The following is a 21,211-nucleotide window of genomic DNA, read 5'->3' as shown; positions in this document are numbered from 1 at the left end:
TTAATATGTATTTATTAAGCTATTATTTCAATTCTTTCATTCAAATGTTTGTGCAAGTGTTTAATCTCATAAAATAAGTTTTATGGTATTCAAAACATTACTTCAACATGTTTGTAGTCCCTATAAAATTCACAATTTTTCAAGTTGATTCTACATGGATTTTAGTTAATTTTGATCCCCATGACTAACTGGGACTAAAAATACTTACTACATAGAAACTAAAACGAAATAAAGTTGATTCTACATTTTTTTTTGACAGGATAAATTTGATTCTACACGAATATTTTTGATTTAATTGTAGTAGTATTTTTTATTCTCCATAGAAACTAAAACGAAATAAAGTCAATGTGACTAAAACTAAAAAGTCATAGTTTTATGATGCTTAAAATACATTTAAACCGAATAAATAATACTTCCTCCGTTCCTTTTTAAGTGTCGTTTTAAAATATTAGCGCACCAAAACAGCGAAATGTATTTTTGCACATTTTCTTCCTATTATGCCTTCATTTTAGTCCACCAATATATTCCTATATTTTTGCCAATTAAAACCAATTCTATGAATGTATAGAAAGGTACAATACAATAACAATTTTTTTAATCATGAAATCATATTGTAATTTTTTTTTTTACAGATAACGAAAACTGTTAAAACAATTATTACAGTTGATAAACTCTCCTTCTCATTTTCCTTTTCCACAAACTAAACAAACAATGTCAAGTTTGGGAGCATATTCGAACATGGTGCTGCGTTTTTGTTCGTACAAGCAGTTCAAATAGGAATTTGAAAGTTGTCGATTATTCCATTTATTTCTCCATATTCTGCTCATTTGCTATGATTGGCATAGTAGTATCATGGATTGCATCCTGATCACTCAAAAATGCTGAAATCCAAAACACACACTATATTGTTGGCAGAAGCTTCTCAAAGTTCCATACAGAAGCTTCTGCGAACAAGTGCATATGAGCAGATTATTGGTTTTTCCAATCATAGAACTGCACTTGGTCCCCTTCAAGAATTGATGGTGTTGTTTCCATTGTTATTCTTGAAGTACTTCCCATCATCAAGAAAACAAAGCTTGCACAAAACAAAAGAAACAAATAAATAAACAAGACTAGAGATTTCAAAGTAACAATAAATCTATATACGTACGAACACTTTAATATTTTGTTATTCATTGATATAGAGTCCCAAAAACAAATTAACTAATATTTGAAATTTCAATTAAAAAAATAATATAAACAATGCCAAAGGAGATTCAGATGCACACTTACAAAAGCGCATATCAGCTTCTCTTTGTACTTGAAAACGGTTGGGGTAGATATAACCAGTGCAATTTTGAGCTTTTAATCAAAGAAATCACACTTGTTTAAATATTATAAAAGATATATATAAGTTGTGATCGACCACATAAAATACATGGTAGACGAAGAAGAAATAAAAGCCATATTCAACACGCTGCCCATCAAAGTGTTCCCTGCAGGTGAAGAGATTGTAGATCTAGGTTAATGGAGATGAAAAGAAATAAAATTGATAAACGCAACAAACAAATGAATGAATGAAAGTGTGGAATTATAATTGAAAACATATATACCTACGTATATACCTGCAACATTCATTTGTCTGCGTTGAATTTTTGCGAAAAAATAGTTAAGGAGCTGCTCCTGCCAACATATATTTTGAAAAGTAGGCGATGCTGAGGAGCAGCAGCTGTGTGTGTATATATAGCAAAATTAGGGTTGGTTACTTTTTTTTGGGTCAAAAAGTTGCCTTTTTTATTTAATTTTGGTCAAAAGGTTGCCTTTTTTGGTCAAAAAAGGCAGTCATTTATAGTTGGTATTTATTTAATTTATTTAATTACGAAATTTATTAATTTTTACATTAATTAATCTATTCTCTAATTATGAAACTTAATGTCTATCAAAAATACAATCTTACCCCTTCTTAATTTTTTGACACGTCATCAAAATTATATCATTTTGTGTCTTTTGCATCAACTTTCCCCTATTTTTTTGTCTTCTAAAAACAAATTAAAACAAACTTACTCGATATATAAAACACACTAACTTAATCTTTTTTTAAACAACAAACAAACTTAATCTTAATCTCAATCAAAACAAATTTTCCTATAATTCAACTTCTAAATATCAAAAGAGTTAAAAAAAAAATATTACAATCTTTTATTCTCTAATTATGAAATTAATGTCTACCAAAAATACAATCTTAGCTCTTCTTAATTTTTTGACACGTCATCAAAATTATATCATTTTGTGTCTTTTGCTTCAACTTCCCCATATCATTTTCACCAAAAAAACAAATTAAAAGAAACTCACTCGATAAAACACACTAACTTAATATTTTTTACATAACAAACAAATTTAATCTTAATCACAATCAATACAAATTTTCCTATAATTCAACTTTTAAATATCTAAAGAGTTAAAAAAAATTACAAAAAGTAGAAAGGAAATTCAAATTTTGCATTGAAAATAACACTTTTTTAACTTTCAAAAAGTAGAATACACAATTTCGAATACAATGTTTCCTTTTATAATTCCTTAACCAGTGCCCCGGGGGCATTGGTTAACATTTCCCTTAAAAAAATTACACATTTTCAAGATTGCTTTTTTTTTTCTAAAATAATTTACCTTTGTTTTTTCTTTATTTTTTTTAGTCAAAAGAAAAAATATATTAAATAAAAAGAAATAGATAAAAAGACTGAGGGCATTAGATCTGACTCAGGTACAAACAAAAACGGGGATAACATATAATAAATCAGACCAAGTGGATCGACTCAAATCTATCGTAACAAAAATACACTAATCAACAAGCGAACCCATACACAGGCTCGAAACCAGGTTACAAAAAAAAAAAAAAAAGTAAACCTCTGCGAGAAACAATTAATGGATCGACCGTCACTACGATGTCAAAGTCCAAATGTCAACAACTCCTTAAACAAATCAACAAGCATAAAAGCTCTTTCGAGCTTGAAGAATCAAAGTGTAGACAAAAAGAGACACTTTGAAACCTACATATCTCAACATATTTAAAAACAACAGAGAATCAAAGAAGTCAGGCCACAATGTCATCTTATAAAATATTATTTTTTTATTGTTGTAGATTATTAATTATTATATCTTTTAGAAACATGACTATAAAAAACACTTAAAACGTGATAAACGAGTCACTGAATAATATTGTTGTACAATTCATACACGGGACTCATAACGACATCTTTATCAATAATGAAATCTTTACTATTTTAAATATTTCTACATATTTTTAGTTTACCACTTCATAATATTCAATAACAATTATTTCAATGATTGTATCATGGACAAATTACACTAACCTCCCTTAAGGTCTTCTTAAACAACACATACACCCGCTCTATTTTTTAACTAAACACTAATCTCCCTTTTTTTTTTGATCAAATTGACAAGCACTTCTCTTATAATATAACATGGTTTAAACTTTGTTAATTTCATTTATTTTGAGCAATTAATTTCTTCATATGAGTATGAACTCATTTAATTTTCGACCATTTTTTCTTTCCATTTTTTACTTGGTGATGTTTCTCAACTTATTGTTCCTCAACCAAGGTGGTTTAATTTTTAAACTCTAATGTAATAAAACGGATATATCGAAGATTATTTCGTTTTCATTGATCAACCACAATGTCCATCCACCAAAATTCTTCTCATTTCTATATTCTCATTTGATCTCTTTTGTAATTTCTAATGTTTCATTCTATTTGGTGGTAAAAACAAATATTTTTGTTGTTTCTCCATTGCGAGGAAAAAAACTCATTTAACTTAATTTTGAAATGAGAAAACGGATACAAACAAATAAAAAAAAAATCTCATTTAACTTAATTGTGAAAAGAGAAAACAGATACAAACAAACCAAAATGACTGAAATTAAATTGTATATTTACAAAGTTATTGAAATGGATAAAATGAGGAGAGATTGATGTGTTTGAAAAATTAGAAGGGGTCCATATAGTATTGCAATGTTAGCTTTATCATTAGTTTTGTTTCTTCTTATTTTCTCAATTCATATAGTATTGCAATACGTTTTGATGGAAGTTATACCCCACACCCCTACATTTACCTTGACCCCAACATTTGACACAAAGTACCAAATTTACCCTTTTATATAAAATAAAACTCAACCAGTCTTTCACCCCAAACCTTTTTTCTTAAAAACTCTCTCAACAAACAGTGTCGAACCCCTTCTTTGTCAAAAACGATTCAATTTGATTTTCTTTTAAGGACATTGATTCGTGCAACCGGAATGTTATTGTTATCGGAATCGTTTCTTCATATGGTTGTGTTTGTTCCCTTAATTATTTACCGAAATCATTGATTGAGGTTTTATGGGGTTTCCAATGTTTTCTATGTTATTGTTACAGAATCATAGTTTCTCAACTTTTTTTTATTGAAGCTAACAATCGACGTAGACAACAAGTTAAATAAAAACTATGTGAAATTCCATAACAGAATAATAAGCCAAATTCCAAAGGATTTGAAGAATAAAACAAACCATAATCTTAATTTCAAAATTAAAATCTACAAATCAAATTGAGAAATATAAGTGAATAGAAAGTAGACATTATCAGATCCAAGATCCAATCAGAGGAACAAAATAAGTTAAAATCATAGATATATAGGAGGCAGAGACTGAAGAAGATTTTTAGAAGGAGAAGGATATCACTCATCGTATCTTGTTCAGAGAAAAGTGAAAAAAGATGGGGTGGATTTTAGTTTGTATAAGAGGATAAAATAGGAATTTTGAAACAAATGTATGGGTAAAGGTATAAATGTGGGGTGTGGGGTAAAACTTTCCGCTTTGATGCATAGCCCCTCACTTCGAATTAACCCGTGCGGAGCACGGGCCCGTTCTTAGCACGGGTTTCTTGCTAGTTTATCTAAAAAATTATATTTTTGGAATGAGTAAATGGTCACTTTTGTCCCTGATTCTGCACCTCGCTAATACAAAGGTCCTTGACTCAGGATTAAATACATAGTAGTCTCTGAATGTGCATTTCCGTGATCACTTTATTCCCTGACCTTAAATAATTCTGGTAACAGATGACATGACAACTGTTTTATGCTGACAAGGATTATGAGGTGTAAGAGGGACTAAAGTGAAAGTAGGAAATGGTTACTTTGGTCCCTGAACCAAAAATCAGTATCCCCAAAAATCAATATCCTTGAACAAAAGACCATTATTCCCCAAACTCGTCCCAACGAAGTGTTGTTCTTCGTCAAGAATTGAGTCAACTCCCTCAATGAAGTTGTTATATGGTTGCGGGAGACTTGTTGTTAGCTCTGTGATTGTACATACTTACTATCAGCTGACAGTAAACACTTACTGTCACTAAGGTCCTTGACAAATTATAATATTTGTCTCTGACAGTAAACACTTGTTGTCATTATTTTTTATTTTTTTAGCAACAATAATCACATTATTACTCTACTTTTAGGTACCTTTTCTATAACGTCTTCATGGCTATATCTATTGATTCCCTTATTACTCTACTTTATTATTTTTCCTTCTCTTCTTGCAACAATAATCATTATAAAGGCGTAACTCTTATTTGACACAACCGTTTGGAAGATTTGGGAGGTTAGATATGGAATTATTTCTCAACTAAGATATTGGTGTTGGAAGAAATTGAAGATGATATTAAATCCACCTCTTGGAGGTTGTATATTCTAGCTACAAGTGGTTGTACTACGAGTGAGTTTTGAATCCTCTTATTTTCTATAATTCATAGTTTGGATGATTTTACTTTGGCGGGTAAAGCCCCTTGTACTTATACCCAACCTTTAGGTTTATTTCTATTTATACCTCTCTCATTTTGAACTAATTAATCAAATTCGTTTTGCACTTGATAGATGAATTGTATTTTATAGTTGCGCGGAGAAATCATTGAAATTGAGTTAGAAATTTGAAAACAAGAAGGCGCAATGTTGTAAAGAACAAATCCATATCAAAGATAGTAAAATTATATAAGGTAGAAGATAATAAATTTTATCGTTCAATATGTAGTTTTAATATTGCAAATATTTACGAGCTAGTGTATCTATCACTTCAACATGTGATTTCCAATTCATTTCGTAATTCTCCTTTGCATCTCAGTTAAAATTAATGGAGAAGCCATGAATAAAATATTTTGAAGGTATAGAATTCTGACTTTAGGCATGTGAATTTCCCACATAAACTCATCCATCACTCAAACATGAGGGTTCATATTGATAGATTCAATATGCCTTGGACTTTAGCTCTTGTTCATTGAATTTAATGCAATGAATGATAAAAGAAATTTTAGAATTGTCTAAGAAGAGGAATATACAAATTCACCTAATATTAAACTCCAAACCTCATGTTCAATTTCCAAGTCATAGGGTCAAAGAACAACAAGTCTGAATGAACAACTAATTCCTTTCTCAGTTGTCAGATGAAACGATAAGAAAAACAAATTAGATTAAAATGATATTTGGAAATAGAATGCATTGCTACTTATGAACAACAAACTTATGAAGAAAAAACATTCTGAATATAAAAAAGTAGTTGCTACTTGTGAAGAATAAACTTTCTGGAAATTCATAACAAAAACCAAGGTCAATTGGGGATATTGTAAAAGATACTGAATATAGGTCTTATAGCACACTTGTTAGCAAGACTCAAAACAATCATACTCTCCAAACACACAAACAATTATTCTCTTGTTTCAATTCCATATAATGTTCAAAAAATTAAGGATATAAGTCAAAACTGTGATCTACCAAATTACTGAGAAAATGAAACAAAACAATTAGACTAGAAAAAGATTCATAATCCATAATATTGCAAGTTTATACGGTTACATTAAAAAACCCATAAACAATAACAAACCCACAATTCACATCTCAATGAGTGCACCTATTTGGAAATATATATTTATTGTATAAAGTTTGTTTGCGTGTTCAGACGATAAAAAAAAATAAAAACTAAAAACTCTACATATATAAGCTATTTCCATGAGGTACTTCGAACAACTTATGAAAATAAACTAAAAATGGAAACATCATAGGCTATTATTTCAGGCAAAGGCTACGGTGGGAGACCTCTTTAGGTCTCCTACCGTAGGAGACTTGACTATTTTTTTTGTTTGGTTGCTAAATAAATAGGAGTCATTGGATTAATCCAACGGTTTATTGATAAAAAGAGAAAAGCATTGCAATTGGATGAGAGAGAAACGTATATGCAGATCATTTTCTTCCATTTTCCTGGGTTTTATTCAGCTACTATTTTCTCTTGAGTTTTTTTATGTTATGAATTTAGTCGAGAGTTCTTATTACACACTGTAGGTTCATTTTAATTTTGGAAATATCCATAACTTTGTCAACAAAAATTGTATTTTTACAGTAGAAGAAAATAAATTGGTGTAAATTCTGGAATCAATCACATGAGAAGCAAAAACCGTAAGAAAAATGGAATCAATCAATAATCACCATTGTTATAAAAATTCAAATTCTTGAAACAACATCGGATCCATTTTCCCTATCAGCAAAAATTGTAAAAATTGTCTACGGCGGTGTCTACACCACCGACGCTTCTACTGTCTACGGCGTTGCTGCTTTCTCTCTCCTGCTTCTCAGTCAAACTATTCTTAACGCCGTCACTAGATGTCTTTACTGTGGTTGCAAGGAAGGCCAGTCAATGAATGGAAAAGGTATGAGAAGGAAATGAAGAAAAATTTGCAGAAGAGAAAGAAAGCCAACAGTACAAGAACGATACCATGTGGCAAGGAACAATTGTTGTTTAAAAGAGACTTTTAATCTCGATCATTTAATTCTAATCTAAGGGTCAATCAGCATTTCGATTATTCTCACATAAAAAAAAATCATATTAGTTGTTAAAAAAAAAAAAGAGGTCTCCTACGGTAGGAGACCTAAGAAGGTCTCCCACCCTAAACGACGCCTTTATTTCAATTCTTTCATTCAAATGTTTGTGTAAGTGTTTAATCTCATAAAATAAGTTTTAGGGAAATGTTAACGAGTGCCCCGGGGCACTTTTTAAGACCTTTAAAAGGTAACTTTTTTTTTGAAAATTAATGTAATCAATGCATTGGAAATTGAAATTTTTGACTTTTTTGGTGGAATAATTTCTTCTTTTGGAATGCTTAAAGAGTGTCCTGGTGGCACTCGTTAACAAGACCCTAAGTTTTATGGTATTCAAAACATGACTTCAATATGTTTGTAGTCCCTATAAAATTCACAATTTTTCAAGTTGATTCTACATGAATTTTAGTTAATTTTGATCCCTATGACTAACTGGGACTAAAAATACATACTACGTGGAAACTAAAACGAAATAAAGTTGATTCTACATGGATTTTATTTAACTGTAGTAGTATTTTTTATTTTATTCTCAATAGAAACTAAAACGAAATAAAGTTAATGTGATTAAAACTAAAAAGTCATAGTTTTATGATGCCTAAAATACATTTAAACCAAATAAATAATTGATAATAATTATATGAATGTATAGAAAGGTACAATACGATAACAATTTTTTTAATCAAGAAAACATATTGTAATTTTCTTTTTTGTACAGATAGTGAAAACGGCTATATATGGAAGGACAATTATTACAGTTGATAAATTCTCTCTTTCCTTTTCAACAAACTAAACAAACAACGTCATGTTTGGGAGCATATGCAAACATGGTGCGGCGTTTTTGTTCCTCCATGCAGTTTCAAATAGGAATTTGAAAGTTGTCAATTATTCCATTTATTTCTCCATATTCTGCTCATTTGCTATGATTGGCATAGTAGTATCATGGACTTCCTATGATGCCTCCATTGCAAATTCGATCGATTATTGGTTTTCCCACCGTAGTACTGCACTTGGTCCCCTTCAAGAATTGATGGTGTTGTTTCCATTGTTATGCTTGAAGTACTTCCCATCATCAAGAAAACAAAGCTTGCACAAAACAAAACAAAACAAACAAATAAATAAACAAGACTAGAGATTTCAAAGGAACAATAAATCTATATTTTGTTGTTCATTGATAGAGTCCCAAAAACGACCATTAACTATTATTTACAATTTTAATTAAAAAAATAATATAAACAATGCCAAAGGAGATTCCGATGCACACTTACAAAAGCGCATATCAGCTTCTCTTTGTACTTGAAAACGGTCGGGGTAGGTATAACCAGTGCAATTTTGAGTTTTTAATCAAAGAAATTACATTTGTTTAAATATTAAAAAAGATATAAGTTGTGATTGACCACATAAATTAAACACATAGTAGATGAAGACCAGGAAGAAATAAAAGCCATATCCAACAGGCTGCCCATCAAAGTGTTCCCTGCAGGTGAAGATATTGTAGATCTAGTTTTAATAGAGATTAAAAGAAATAAAATTGATAAACGCAACAAACAAATGAATGAATGAAAGTGTGGAATTATAATTGAAAAGATATATACCTACAACATCCATTTGGCTGCATTGAATTTTTGCGAAAAAAATAATTAAGGAGCTGCTCCTGCCAACATATTTTGAAAAATAGGAGGAGCAGTTGTGTGTGTATATATAGCAAATTGAGGACTGAATGAACAAAATTAGGGTTTGGTTATATAGGTCAACATTTTTTTTTTGGCCAAAAGGTTACCATTTTTATTTAATTTTGGTCAAAAGGTTGCCTTTTTTTTGGGTCAAAAGGCAGTCATTTTTAGTTGGTGTTTATTTTATTTATTTAATTATGAAATTTATTAATTTTTACATTAATTAATTTATCTAAAAAATTATATTTTTGGAATGAGTAAATGATCACTTTTTCCCTGATTCTGCACCTCGCTAACACAAAGGTCCTTGACGTTAAATAATTCTGTTAACTAATGACGTGGCAAATGTTTTATGCTGGCAAGGATTATGAGGTGTTAGAGGGACTAAAGTGAAACTACAAAATGGTCACTTTGATCCCTGAAGCAAAAATCAATATCCCTGAACCAAAAATCATTATTCCCCAAACTCGTCTCAACGAAGTGTTGTTCTTCGTTAAAAACTAAGTCATCTTCCTCAATGAAGTTGTTATGTGGTTGCGGGAGACATGTTGTTAGGTCTGTGACTCTAAATACTTACTATCAGTTAAATTACTGATAGTAAACACTTACAGTCACTAAGGTCCTTGACAAATTATGCTACTTTTGTCTTTGACAGTAAACACTTACTGTCACTAAATTTTTTTTAGCAAAAATAATCACATTATTACTCTACTTTTAGGTACCTTTTCTATAACGTCTTCATGGCTAGATCTATTGATTCCCTTATTGCTCTACTTTATTGTTTTTCCTTCTCTTCTTGCAACAATAATCATTATAAAGGCGTAACTCTTATTTAACACACATCCGTTTGGAAGATTTGGGAGGTTAGATATGGAATTATTTTCTCAACTACGATATTGGTGCTGGAAGAAACTGAATATGCTATTAAATCCACCACTTGGAGGTTGTATATTCTAGCTACAAGTGGTTGTACTACGAGTAATTTTTGAATCCTCTTATTTTCTATAATTCATAGTTTGGATGATTTTACTTTGGCGGATAAAGCCCCTTGTACTTATACCCAACCTTTAGGTTTATTACTATTTATACCTCTCTCATTTTGAACTATTCAAATTCGTTTTGCATTTCAAATACAAAACATTCTCAATTTCAATGATATCTAAGAAGCTAGTTTATTTAACTTTGTCATTGATGTAATACATAACTTTGATAGATGAATTGTATTTTATAGTAGCGTGGAGAAATCATTGAAATTGAGTTAGAAAATAGAAAACAAGAAGGCGCAATGTGGTAAAGAACAAATCCATATCAAAGATAGTAAATTAAATTATACTAAGGTAGAAGATATTAAAATTTATCATTCAATATGTAGTTTTATTTTCTTTTTTTTCCCAACTTTTATGCATGAAAATCATATCAATTGTGGTATTAATATTGCAAATATTTACGAGCTAGTGTATCTATCACTTCAACATGTGATTTCCACTTCATTTCATAATTCTCCTTTGCATCTCAGTTAAAGTGATAGAGAAGGCATGAATAAAATTATTTTGAAGGTACATAATTCTGATTTTCGGCATTTGAACTCCCGCATAAATTCTTCCTTCACTCAACCACGAGGGTTCATATTGATAGATTCAATATGCCTTTGACTTTAGCTCTTGTTCATTGAATTTAATGCAATGAATGATAAAAGAAATTTTAGAATTGTCTAAGAAGAGGAATATACAAATTCACCTAATATTAAACTCCAAACCTCATGTTCAATTTCCAAGCCATAGGTTCAAAGAACAACAAGTCTAAATGAACAACTAATTCCTTTCTCAATTGTCAGATGAAACGATAAGAAAAACAGAAAAACAAATTAGATTAAAATAATATTTAGAAATAGAATGCATAAACATTTGCTATGCAATGGATTAAAATTAGAACATTTTTAAAAGAATAAATAGAATGAGATCTTTTTTGGTGGTGGCGGGGTTCGAACCCCCGACCCTGCATATATTATGCATTGTCCATACCTCTTTACCAACTGAGCTAAGCTCACGAGGACAGTAGAATGATATCTTTGTTATAGATGAAAATGTGGTAAAACCCTTTTTGCATAACAACATTAAATCATATGAAACAAGAGCCTCCAACTGATTATCCTAACCCATATGCAATTCCCATCAGATGCAAGCATTACATAATAAGAGCCTCCAAATAGGTAAGTAAAAAGTTTAGAAAAAATATAGGTCGCAAAAATCATATGGATAAGGAGCCTATAGTATGTTCATAGCTTATTTATGTTCACTTATGTTTTATCATGTATTACATATTAAATACTTTCAATACTTCCATTCAATTCCCATCAGATGCTAAGCTTCCATTAAACTTTTATGGTTCATTTGTAGAGTGACAGTCTTGTGTTGATGAATGATGATAAATTTCATTGATTCTTGTTTGTGCCATGACAACTCTAATGATAGCAGATAATTCTGTTTCTCACATTTTATTGAGGAATTTTATTTCAATCAGATATGCATATGCAAATATCTCTTGTTAAGGCTATTGAAACATTCAACTTTATGAACAAGTCTAGATTGACTCCTGATTAGGAAGCATTTCGTGTACTTTAATTTGACTGCTCTTTGGAAGTATGGTAGCGTCGAAGAGGAAATTGTAGATGCTATAAATCCATGATACTTCCCCTTTCTGAATCTGGAAAACAAGCAATGGAAAGAATACACAATGATAGAGGAGAATGTTAGTCCATCTCTTGTGACCCACCATGCATTTTTTGAAGGGACATATTATTATGGAACCTTAGAATTTCTGAGTAAGATGAAAGGTTTTGGTTTGGGTCCAAATAAGGATTTCTTTCTTATAATTAAAGTAAAATTCTTAAAGTTGGAGCAACCTGTATTGCACCAAAAGTTTGGCGAGAAATGAACAAATTACTAAAAATGCTAATAGTAATAAAGTGCAAGAGTTCTGAAATGGAAAATTCATCGAGAGCATGAAGATAGCAAAGTTTCTCATAATTTGTTGTTATCATTAGTAGTTTTTAGGCTTAAATAAGTAAAAGGTCCCTGTAAGTTGGCGCGTTTTTGGTTTTAGTCCCTGTAAGTTTGTTTTTTGCGAGACAAACCCTGTATTTACCAAACATTTTGGATATAGTCCTTGCCGTTCGATTCCGTGAAAAAAAACGATGAGCTGGCTAACGGAGCAATACGTGGCATCTGATGACTAGGTATTAGTTGATGAGATGGCATTAGTGTGTTGTTTCCCCCCTTTATATTGACATTTTCATTTTCGTCCCTGTGTTTTAGGGTTTCATTTTCTGAAGTTAGAAAGGCAGAGAGTCAGTTCTGGTGAGAGAAGAAGCGGTTTTGGCGGTGATCGAAGGCGAAAAACGACGGTGAAACCTTACCATTTGAGAATACGACGGTGATCGAAGGCATTAGACAGTTGAAGAAGAAGATTAAACAGTTGTGTTTTGATCTTTGAAGGTAAACAAACTTTTTCACACTCTGTGTTTGGTTTTTTCTTGGTTTAGTGTTTATAGTATCTAATATATATTAATCGCCGCTGTTTTTTGTTGTTTTGTTGTAGTTTATATATTGTTCTTGTATGTTTTGAAGTCTGTGTTGTTAACTAGTTTAGTCCTAATGAACTTTTTCAGGGATGTCTGTGTCCGTTGTTTTTCATCATGGGGTGTGTTTGTGAGGGATTTTCTTTTGTATTACAAAGGGGGGGGGGGGGGGGGGGGGGGAAGAGAATCCGTTTAATGATATTGATAAAGATAGGTGGAGCTATTTTGAAGCCACTGGTATTTTGAAGCATTTTGGATATGATGATCATCTTAAGTATCGGTTATGGTGGTATATCAATGAGGAGGACAAGTATGTTAGGATTATTGATGACAATGACACTGACAGGATTTCTGACTATGTTATCCAAAACAAGTGTGTGGCTCACATATATGTTGAGCATTCAGTGATAGGGACTGTAGGAGCCAATGTTGGACGAGGTCCTAGTAATGTTTCTGGAGGTGTTGATGATGCTGCAGTTGATGTTTCTGGAGGATTGGTTAATGGTGTAGCTGAAGTTTCTGGAGGAAAAGATGATGTTGGAGATGAAGTATCTGGTGATGAAATTGAGAGTAGTGAAGATGAACATGATGGTGCAAGACTTGATGATAGTGAGGAGGAAAGATCACTGGGTTTGGATGATGGGTTTGTAGTTGATGGTGAGGACCCTCCTCTACCTCCTCCTCCTCCTAGAAGGACCAATGCAGTGGATGCTAACAGTAGAAGGATGAATGTGTTGAGTTGTGTTTCTGGTTCATCATCATCTATTGTAGATGATTTGGATGTTGGGTATGTTAGTGAGGAACTTGATAGTAGTGACCTGTTTGCAATATTATATTAGCTTATATATGTCATGCATATAATAAATTTTATATAATTTTAATTTTAGGTAAACTCGTACGAGTTCTCGAGTCGAGTTTACAAGTTGAGTTTACCTAAGCAAAACGAGTTGAGGTAAACTCTCGAGTTGTAAAACCTTGTTTCTAATCATGAAATTATATTTTAAAAATAATTATTTTTTACAAATAACAAAAACCATAGTATTGCACTTGCTCCCCTTCGTCAATGGCCTTGCAAGCTGTCAACCACGCTAAGAAGATTTTTTAAAATGTTTTATTTCTTGTTCACAAGATGAAGTTCCCACTGTTCATGATAACGGTTCATGAATTGATGATGTAGTTTCCATCATCAAACCTTCCATATTATGACTTGTTTCCGGAATGTTAGTTGCTATTTCATTCATTGAAGTTCCCGTTGTTGTGCTTGGAGTTGTTCCGTCATCAAGAAACAAAGCTTGCACAAAACAAAACAAAACAAAACAAATACATAAATAGATAAGAGATTTCAAAATATTCAATAGAGAAAGAGAAGAAAACATATGCCTTATATCTAATTTAATATTATTTTTTTGAAGGATCTAATTTAATATTTTGTTATTCATATAATAAAAACGTGACCATGGCATAAAGTGCCATTGAGGAGAAAACATACCAACAATTTTGGAACCAGATCTTTCCCTTAGATTTCTCGCTTGCCAATTGTTTAGATCTCTTTGAAGTTTGAGCTACTATCACCGTCAAAGAAAATGATCAATAAATCTATCAAATGCATGCATAGATGGAAAATGTTAAAAACAATTACGACGAATAATACAATGAAGGAATTCATATCTTACATGCTGACAATAATGGAAAAAATCAATGATGGAGAAGATTGAAAGAATACGCCGCGTCGTTGAGTAAGAGAGAATTAGTCGGAAACATCTCTAAAGGGCGTCGTTGAGTAAGATATGAAATCCCAGTGACTCACCCTCTAGAGTTGTTTCCGGCTAATTCTCTCTTACTAAACGACGCAACGTTTTCTGTCAATCTTCTCCATCGCTAATTTTTCTCATTATTGTTAGCATGTAAAATATGAAATCTTTCATTGTGTTAATTGCCGTAATTGTTTTTAACATTTTTCATCTATGCATGCATTTGATCATTTGATAGAATTATTGATCTAAAAAATCGGCAAGCGAAAAATCTAAGGGAAAGATCTGGTTCCAAAATTGTTGGTATGTTTTCTCCTCTCAGTTGCACTTTACCATGGTCACGTTTTTATTATATGAATAACAAAATATTAAATTAGATACACGACATATGTTTTCTTCTTTATCTCTACAGAGAAATCACGGCCGTTAAAATAATAAAAAAGATAGAAGTTGTGATCGACCACATAAAACACATGGAAGACGAAAGTGATGAAGAAATGAAAACCATCTTCAACACGTTTAGCGTCAAAGTATTATCTGCATGAGAAAAGATTGCAAATCTAGATTTAATAAAGATTAAAAGGAATAAAAATGATAAACACAACTAACAAATATACCTTCAACATCCATTTGTCTGCTTTGAATTGTTGCAGAAAGTAGTTAAGGAGCTGTTGCGGCCAACATATTTTTAATAGTAGGTGGTTCTCCAGAGGAGCCACAGATGCGGCAAGCTATTAGGGATTGAGAAAATGCTTGTTTGTCAAAAAAAAAAAAAAATGGTTGTATATATAGCAAATCGAGGACCGAATGAACGAAACAAGGGTTCGTTAGGTGGCCTTTTTTGGTCAAAAAGTTGCCATTTTTATTTATTTTTGGTCAAAAGGTAGTCATTTTCATTTATTTTTGGTCAAAAGGTTGCCATTTTTATTTATTTTTGGTCAAAAGGTAGTCATTTTTATTTATTTTTGGTCAAAAGGTTGGCATTTTTATTTATATTTTGGTCAAGAGGTAGTCAATTTTAATTGGTGTTTTATTTTATTTTATTTTATTTAATTATAAAATTTATTCATTTCTACACTAATTAGTATATCTACAAAAACTATATTTTTGGAATTTATCTAAGTGACGTGGTGGCCATTTTTAATTGGTATCGGTGTTTTATTTTATTTAATTATTTCACGAAATTCGTTAATTTCTATATTAATTAATATTTCAAAAAAAATAGAAGTCGAACAATTTATAAACGAGACGACTTATAAACTCATTACATTATGGTTTTGGGTTAAATTATGATGTCTCTCTTACCTGTGTGGTCGCTTTGAAACAAAATGCTGATGATCCTCAAGACTTTCCTCTTGACCTAACAATTATGGAAAAAATAATTAAATTACCACTAGCAACAATGAAAAGGTACTAATAGTAAGAGATTTGAACCCCTTAAATAAAGTTGAGTTCCATTCTATGGAGATTAATTATCAATAAGCTCTACCATTAAAACTTTATATCTATAACATGGTAACAATAAATAAATAAATACTACCAAAATTAAGTGTCTATTTAATAAAAGCAGTCATGATATAATTTTATTGTCAAGTTCTTATTTATTTTATCATAATATAAGGAAGTTACTACTATGTTTTTATTTTCTTCTCTTTTGTGCAAAATACCCTTGCATGTTCTCATAAAATATTTTGTCTCTCAAATGTATTTAATAAAAATGTGTCTAAACTAAAAACTGTCCATACATATTTACTTCATTTCGTGTTCAATACCTATTTTTGTGCTAGTTATCTTAAAATATTTGTGTCTAAATTGCTTTTGATTTGATTTTTGTTTTATAACGTACATTCAACGAAGTTATATTAAGATGTTTTCTAATTAGTCAATTTTGTGCTAAATACATATTGTGTGCAACTTCTTTTAGAATATGTTGTGTCTGAAATGTATTTAATTTGTAATTTTGCATTTAGCTTACATGCAATGAAGTTATGAAGTTGAGACCGATTTAGTCCATTATTCCTTTCGTTAATCACATTTTTGGTACCTTTTCTATAACGTCTTCTGTTATACCCTAATTTTGGACCTAAAAATACTAGCCAATTTTTCTTTTCTTGCATCATAAGTCATTTGAACTGTCTCCGATCAATTGCATCCTTCTCTGCATTTTATTTCAATGTTATCTGCAGAATTCACGTGCAGGGGTATTTTAGTCATTTCCTATGTCAAAATTACTTTCAGTCTTGTAAAAATTTGTTTGAGTCTTTCCATTTGGTTAGAATAAGTCTTCACTTCAATTCTATGTCAAAATCCATTTCAAAAGTTGCATTTGAAGTCATTTTGAGTCAGTTTTGCCCCTAGGGGCATTTTAGTCTTTTCATGTGTTAAAACCCTGTTTAAATTTTAAAAATTGTCTCTGAGTCTGTTAACTTTGTTTGTATAAGTTCTTGCTTTAATCCCTTGTTAAAAAATCATTTTAAAATTGCATTTGAGTCGTTTCGAGTCATTTTAGTCCCTAGGGGCGTTTTGGTCATTTCACATAATATTTCTGATTCGTTTTAATCTGCTTTGTTGTTTTTAATCGTCTCATTTTACGTTAATTTTCAATTTACTTTTTCGATTCAATTTTAGTGTTAATTTTCGTTTTAGTCCGCGCACTTTCGTTATTTACATTTTAATCCCTTTTAAGTTTGTTAGAGTCCAAATGCCATGTGTCCAAATGCTATTGGTTCTTAAGAGTTTGTTAGAGTCCAAGTCCATGTGGCATTTCCTCATTGGTCCAAGCATCCCTTTCATCACCTATATAAGTCAAACCCTTAGTCAAAATTTCTCATTCAATCATTTTTTACAAAAAATCACAAAAAAATTGATAACTTATTTTCTCTCAATTTTCCCTCTCTTCCAACAGCTTTCTCACCTCTAACAAACTCCTCCAACCACCACTTCCTTCACCCTAACTAACTTTCCACCACCCTCCTCCACCCTAACAAATTCTAACCACCTCTTCTAACCAATTTCCACCACCACAAACCACCACCATCTTCATCATTCAACTTCCATAACCATCGCAAAAAACCTAACACATTCTCTCTATTTCTCTAAACGCCTTCAACAATGGCTATGGTTTTCCGTTCCTTAAGATCCGAAGCTTCATCGTATTCACGCTTCGCTTCTTTATCCGTATCAACTTTCGCTCCAAGAACTTTCCCCTGTGATGATGCAATCTTCATCGTACGGTCACCGTCCCACACCACCGTCTCCACCGCCACCTTCTTCCTCTGTTAAATTCTCCGTCGAACACCGACCAGAATCTCCAGGTCCTAAATCGACGACGGCGGTTTCGTCTACGAATACAAAGACGGCGAGGAGACGCGTGTGTTCTCCTACGACACACGCAGATTCGTTTCAGGACGCTTATCATAAACGCTTGGCGGAGCAAGAACGGCAACGGCAACAGAAGCAAGGAAAAGGTTCATCAACGACAACAACAGCAAGAAACGATGGGATCAAGAAATCGAATCGTCCAGATAAAGCCAGTTCGAGTTTGTATATGTCCAGATGGCGAAGAGAAGAAGAGGATGAAATTGATTCCCGCGAATTAAACCAGCTCAGCTTCGTGAACAAACGGGCCAGAATCAACTCATACGCGAAGAAATGAACCGAGGTAAGCTGTGCAAGGTTCGTTCTTGTTATTTGCGAGTTTGCTGATTGCTAGATCTAGGGATATTGGCGAATTATCTTTGAAAACGGTTGGTGGATTCGAACTTACCATGGGAAGAAACGTTAAAAAACGTGAAGAATTGTTGATTCGATGGAGTTTGGAAACTCCGGCGTGGTGGCACCACCGGCCGCCGTACCGGAAAGTTTCTATTCACCGGAGAAGAAGCAATTTTGCACAGAGAAGAGCTTCTGCTTTGGTAACGTTTTTGTTGGGAAGAAGACCAAGGAAGCTTTTATGCTATGCCAAAACCGGTTCAATTGACCCATCCATTTTCAAGAACCGCTCCATGATTGATCCATCAACCCAAGCCCATTTTCGGTTTACTAAGCCCAACTGTTTGATCTGCTTGCTTGTTGTATGTTCTGTGTTTTGCTATTACACCCCCCATATCCCATTTCTTTTGAATCTCTTGCATGCTTTTTTTTTAGTTCCATTTTAATTTCATATATACCTTTCTAGCATTTAAATTGTGTCTGATATCATGCATCATTTTTAGTTTGTGTAGTTGTTTTAAACTTGTTCATACATTTTGGTTCAAAACATTTTTATATCATGCACCTCTATCATATGTTTTGATTACATTTTCTTGCATCTTAACTCAAGAATCATTTTTTTACGGCATGCATTATTGTTTAATTTGGGTTTAAAAATCATTTTATGCATCTTTTGGTTATGGTCTCATCAAACATTCTACAACCTAGCCTAAAAATTTAACCCTAGTTCCATGCATTTCAAACTTGTTCATTCCACAATATCTTGCGTTTAATTTTGCTTCAATATTTCGATTTCCACTTTTATGTCTTGATGTGATGCTTTTGAGCTTCTCATTATCTTGCTACATTGCTTTGTTTCTAGTATAATCTCATGCATTTTCTACTTGCTTTTGTTTTCATTTCTCCTATGCCTTATATTACTAACCATTTTGTTCCATGTTTCATGAGCATCTTTCATCATCTTCATCTCATTCTCCATCTTATATCCTTGCTTTTTTCCACACTTTAATTTCATGCAAGATTTAGAATGTAAAACTTAGGAAATCTTGTAATATTTTTTTCCTTATGCAATTTTAATCTCTTGCAAGACCATAGAATGTAAACTAGGGCATGATGTAATAAGGACAATGGACTCTAATAATGTACACCGACACAAGCACCGACACATGCACACACATCACTTTAGGTATATAGCTAGAATATGCATGTTTAGATGTATGTTTAGGATTGTATGTTTAGATGAATGTTTAGGCTCTATACTTAGAAAAATCATTTTCCAAAAAATATGAACAAACTTCACTCAAATCTTTTTCACAATAAACCTTGGGGTCAAAACCCCATTGATTTTCCTTTTCATTTTCTTAATCAAATTCCAATAAACCTTAATCATACTTTGACTTGTTTTTGCAAATAACTAATCAAACCCCACTCTTTTCTAAATCTCATGCCCTTGAGGCCTCTCTCTCATTCTTCAAAATTCATTTTCAAACTTAAAATCAACCAACAAAAACAAAAACATTTTTTGGAAGAGAACTACGGTGGATTTGATCCCTTAAACGGGTACGTAGGCAAGGAAACAAAATTCCTTCAATTCAACTAAAATAAAAATTCAAAAACATTCTTCTCCCTCCAATTCTTCATTTAGTAATTCTTAGATGTAAATATCATTTCAAAATAGCATTTAAAAATAAAGCGCGCGCGTAGAAATTAAAGACGGTTCCTATAGGTTACTATAGTCGTTATGGGTGCCTAACACCTTCCCGTAGCGAAAACAACTCCCGGACCTCGATTCTCAAGGGTTTTGCTTACTTTTTCCCTTCCCAAGAAAAAATAAGATATCATCGGTTTAAAAGGTTCAAACGTAATCAATGTTTGACACCCGAAAACCAAGATAAAACAGCTGGCGACTCCGCTGGGGGGATTCGAGAGTTACGCCTAGTCTTTATTTCCACGCTTGCGCTTGTATTTTTACTTGTTTCTTTTACTTGCTTTCCTACGTGAATAAATGTTTAATTTCTTGCAAACGTGTGGGGTGAGAATATCAAAAGTCCTGCACCCGGGCTGAGTGAACTCAGGATTTAGGAGGGATATAATCGACAATTCATTCCGGGGGTTGCCTCGTGTTTTGGATTATGCGATCAATCCCACATAGCTGAGGCATTTTGGGGGTGATGTTGTCGGCGCGTGTTGTCGCGTTTAGGCACTTTACTTCTAATTGTTCTATGACGCTATGAACCGTAGATAACCAAACCCATCCATGGCCATTTTCTAGGACGTAGTGCGGAGGCTAAACCGAGTGTCGTCTCGAGTTTTAGTCGTCACGCGATACTACACTCAAGTTAGACCTTCCACGTATAATCATGGAGCGAGTGTTGTCTCGTGACACCATGATATACGTCGGAGAGGTTGCAACTTGGGAACCTTTTTAGAACCCGGTTACTATTATCCTAAAGCCCTAGTTTCACCGGACACCGTGTCCACCCATGACTCCTCGACTTTGAACTTCAACCCACCATGTTTTCTCCGAACTTGAACATAATCATGCATTCATGCATACATGCATACATGCATAAACTTTTTCCATGCATTGTTATCGAAGGGCTTAGACAAGT

At 32.4% G+C, this 21,211-nt stretch overlaps 2 long non-coding RNA genes across 3 annotated transcripts; both read right to left on the bottom strand.

The window, feature by feature from the left end:
* Positions 1 to 518: 518 nt before the first annotated feature.
* LOC146953119 (uncharacterized) lies at positions 519 to 1,682 on the bottom strand. 2 transcript variants are annotated; one of them, XR_015008046.1, is made up of 3 exons: positions 1,605 to 1,682; positions 1,273 to 1,475; positions 519 to 1,075 (listed from the first exon to the last, which is right to left on the bottom strand). It is a non-coding gene; the product is annotated as an uncharacterized LOC146953119 (long non-coding RNA). The 2 variants fall into 2 exon arrangements; XR_015008047.1 differs by having other exon boundaries at positions 1,593 to 1,675.
* A 12,420-nt stretch (positions 1,683 to 14,102) lies between these two features.
* Positions 14,103 to 15,639, bottom strand: LOC146953118 (uncharacterized). Its single transcript, XR_015008042.1, has 2 exons — positions 15,506 to 15,639; positions 14,103 to 15,425 (listed from the first exon to the last, which is right to left on the bottom strand). It is a non-coding gene; the product is annotated as an uncharacterized LOC146953118 (long non-coding RNA).
* Positions 15,640 to 21,211: the final 5,572 nt, after the last annotated feature.

Source organism: Medicago sativa, chromosome 1 (assembly GCF_051527215.1).
Source record: "Medicago sativa cultivar Bolivia chromosome 1, Bolivia_mono, whole genome shotgun sequence".
NCBI classification, from domain to species: Eukaryota; Viridiplantae; Streptophyta; class Magnoliopsida; order Fabales; family Fabaceae; genus Medicago; species Medicago sativa.
This window is presented reverse-complemented; position numbering and strand designations above follow the sequence as displayed.